Below are 3,995 nucleotides of genomic sequence, written 5' to 3' on the forward strand. Positions count from 1 at the left end.
CCTCCTGGGTTCAGGCAATTCTCCTGCCTCAGCCTCCTGAGTAGCTGGGATTACAGGCACGCGCCACCATGCCCAGCTAATTTTTTGTAGTTTTAGTAGAGACGGGGTTTCAGCATGTTGACCAGGATGGTCTCGATCTCTTGACCTCGTGATCCACCCGCCTCGGCCTCCCAAAGTGCTGGGATTACAGGCATGAGCCACCGTGCCCGGCCACTATGTTTTTTTTGAGACGGAGTTTCACTCTTGTTGCCCAGGCTGGAGTGCAATGGCGTGATCTTGGCTCACCGCAACCTCCGCCTCCTAGGTTCAAGCAATTCTCCTGTCTCAGCCTCCCAAGTAGCTGAAGCTACAGGAATTCACCAACATGCCCAGCTAATTTTTGTATTTTTAGTAGAAACAGGGTTTCATCATGTTGATCAGGCTGGTCTCGAACGCCTGACCTCAAATGATCTGCCTGCCTTGGCCTCTCAAAGTTCTGGGATTACAAGTGTGAGCCACTGTGGCCAGCCTACACTCTCTTGACAAAGGTTTTTTTTTTTTCAATCCCAGTTTGGCTGGGTGCTGTGGCTCATGCCTATAATCCCAGTACTTTGGGGGGCTGAGGCCAGAGGATCACTTGAGCCCAGGAGATTGGGGCCAGTCTGGGGCAACATGGTGAAACCCACCTTTACAAAAAATAAAATTAGCTGGGCATAGTGGTGTGTGCCTGTGGCCCCAGCTACTTGGGAGGCTGATCTGGGAGGATCAGGAGCCCAGGAATTAGAGGCTGTAGTGAGCCATGATTGTGTCACTGCGCTCCAGCCTGGGTGACACAGTGAGACCCTATCTTGAAAACAAAAGAAAACAAAAAAAGTGTCCTGGCCAGGTGCTGAGACTCACACCTGTATTCCCAGCACTTTGGGAGGATGAGGCGGGCAGATTGCTTGAGTCTGGCAGTTCGAGACCAGCCTGGTTGTTATAGTGAAATCCCATCTCTACTAAAAATACAAAAATTAGCTGGTTGTGGTGGCGCACACCTATAGTCCCAGCTACTTGAGAGACTGAGGTGGGAAAATCACTTCAGCATGGGATTGGGGCTGCAGTGAGCCATAATTGTACCCCTGCATTCCAGCCTGTGAGACAGAGTGAGGCTCCGTCTTAAAACAACAAGAAAACCCATGACCACTCAGACCTGCAGCCAGTGGAGACAAGGTAGAGATGGAACCCCACGCTTCAGCCTGCATCTTACTTTTTTGAGGGGCTAATTTAATTTAGAATGTCTAGCAGGGAAGTGTGTCTGTCAAGGAGGACGGTCCCGAGCTATCCTCCCACCAAGGCCTCCTGAAACAATAAGATTACAGGCATGAGCCACCGTGCGCAGCCTGAAGGTCCCATTTACAGATGAGGAAAGAGAAGTTCAGGGTTGGCTTCTTCCTCAGCCAGCTCTCTCCAACTACTGCCTATTTTTTTCTTCTTTCTTTTTTCTTTTTCTTTTTCTTTTTTTTTTTTTTTTTAGACGGAGTTTCGCTCTTGTTACCCAGGCTGGAGTGCAATGGCGCGATCTCGGCTCACCGCAACCTCCGCCTCCTGGGTTCAGGCAATTCTCCTGCCTCAGCCTCCTGAGTAGCTGGGATTACAGGCACGCGCCACCATGCCCAGCTAATTTTTTGTAGTTTTAGTAGAGATGGGGTTTCACCATGTTGACCAGGATGGTCTCGATCTCTTGATCTCGTGATCCACCCGCCTCGGCCTCCCAAAGTGCTGGGATTACAGGCTTGAGCCACCGCGCCTGGCCTCTTTTTTCTTTTTCTTGAGACAGAGCCTCACTGTTGCCTAAGCGAAAGTGCAGTGGTGTGATCTCGGCTCACGGCAACCTCTGACTCCCCGGGTTCAAGCGATTCCCCTGCCTTGGCCTCCCTAGCAACTGGGATTACAGGCGTGCACCACCATGCCCGGCTAATTTTTGTATTTTTAGTAGAGACGGGGTTTCACCATTTTGGCCAGGCTGGTCTTGAACTCCTGACCTCAGGTGATCCACCTGCCTTGGCCTCCCAGAGTGACAGGCGTGAGCCATCATGGCTGGCCACTACTGCCTATTTCTGCATCTCATGTCCCTGAAGGACAAACTGAAGGAACAAGGCCAAACATTTATTGAGCGCCGGTGGTATACTTAGCACTCAACCTGCATCCTCAAAGATCATCGTTACAACAGCCTGCTAGGAGTGGGTCAACTCAGTCACAGAGTGGGCTCGACCCTCACTCACTGTAGAGAGGGGAAAGCTGAGGTTCAAAGAGGTGAAATGACACTCCCGGGTCACACAGCAAGGACATTCGCGGCAGGTTTTGGGATGAGGCTATTCCTGCATCCATCGTCTAGAAATGGAAGGCCAGGCGCAAAGAACGTCAAGCGGGTGCTGTAGACCAGACGGCAGCCCAGAGTGAGTGGTGGACCTGGGTCTGGGTTGCGCCTGGTGGGGCGGGGCTATCCCTATTGGGTGGGCGGGGCCTGACCCGGGCTGCCCCTATCAGGTGGAAGCAGGGCGGAGTGCGCCTGCGCAGAGGGCTTGGGGGCGTGGCTGGAGGCTGAGATGCACCTGGTGGGCTGGGACCGGGCGGGCGGCGCAGCTGTGCCCGGGAAGCGAGTTCTTGCTACACGCAGTTGAGGCTAAGCTACCAGCAGGCGCAAAGGGTCCTGCTGCGGGTGGTCGTGCAAAAAATGAGACTGCGAGGTCACGTCGTCCATGCACTGAGGGAAACGACAGGACCCTCGGCCTCAACTCCTCGTCCAGCAAATGGAGCCGCCATCCTTGACTCCTGTCAGTGCCCTGTATGCGCCTCGGCAAGCCTGAGACTCCACGTCTGTCGAACGGGCATGCCATCCCCAAGAGGGAAGGCACCTTTTGTTAACCAGAGCTGATCCCTTCCCTGTGCCCCCACAGCCTCAGAAGAAAGCCGAACACCTCACCTGTCCACGCTCAGCTCCCTCCGCGATCCCCCTCATTCACAGTGCTCTAGCCACAGGCTTCCGGGCGGGTCTGCACAGGCAACAACGTTACTGCCCCAGGGCCTTTGCACATGCTGTCTGAGCGGCCTATTCTCAGCTCTTCCCTATGACCAGCTGCTCTTTTAGGTGTCAGCAAAATGCTACCTCCTGGCCAAATAGCCTCCCCTCTCTGCAGTTTCAAATCCATGGAGGGAGTGGGTTTTAGGCCTACAAAAAATATATATGTATAGGCCAAGGGTGGTGGCTCATGCCTGGAATCCCAGCGCTTTGGGAGGCCGAGGCAGGCGAATCACCTGAGGTCAGGAGTTTGAGACCAGCCTGATCAACATGGCAAAACACTGTCTCTACTAAAAATACAAAAATTAGCCAGGCGTGGTGGCGGGCACATGTAACCCCAACTACTTGGGAGGCTGAGGCAGGAGAATCACTTGAACCCAGGAGGCGGAGGTTGCAGTGAGCCGAGATCACGCCATTCCAGCCTGGGAGACAGAGTGAGACTCTGTCTCAAAAAATAGATAAATAAATAAAAGGCCGGTCGCGGTGGTTCACACCTGTAATCCAAGCTCTTTGGGAGGCCAAGGTAGGCAGATCACCTGAAGTCAGGAGTTTGAGACCAGCCTAACCAGCATGGAGAAACCCCATCTTTACTAAAAATACAGAATTAGCTGGGTGTGGTGGCTCATGCTTGTAATCCCAGCTATTCGGGGGGCTGAGGTAGGAGAATTGCTTGAATCTGGGAGGTGGAGGTTGTGGTGAGCCGAGATTGCACCATTGCACTCCAGCCTGGGCAATGAGAGCAAAACTCTGTCTCAAAAAAAAGAAGAAAAATGCCGTGACCATGAGCTTTTTAAAAAAATAATTTAAAAAAACAATAAACTAGGGGTCAGGTTTACAGTGGCTCACACCTGTAATCCCAGCACTTTGGGAGGTCGTGGTTGTGATACAGGACATAGAAATTATTAGGCAGTTAGTGAAGGTAAAAGAGTCCTGGGAATTTTTTTTTTTTTTTTTT

At 52.4% G+C, this 3,995-nt stretch overlaps 1 long non-coding RNA gene across 1 annotated transcript in view; it reads right to left on the reverse strand.

Annotated features, from left to right (window-relative positions):
* LOC108284573 overlaps positions 1 to 3,790 on the reverse strand; it is an 18,738-nt gene extending 14,948 nt beyond the window's left edge. The window contains exons 1-2 of the long non-coding RNA XR_005195869.1: positions 3,753 to 3,790; positions 1,764 to 1,768 (exon numbers count right to left, since the gene is read on the reverse strand). This is a non-coding gene — a long non-coding RNA (uncharacterized LOC108284573). The remainder of the gene's footprint in view (positions 1 to 1,763; positions 1,769 to 3,752) is intronic.
* Positions 3,791 to 3,995: the final 205 nt, after the last annotated feature.

This window comes from Cebus imitator, unplaced genomic scaffold, assembly GCF_001604975.1.
Source record: "Cebus imitator isolate Cc_AM_T3 unplaced genomic scaffold, Cebus_imitator-1.0 Scaffold280, whole genome shotgun sequence".
Lineage (NCBI taxonomy): Eukaryota > Metazoa > Chordata > Mammalia > Primates > Cebidae > Cebus > Cebus imitator.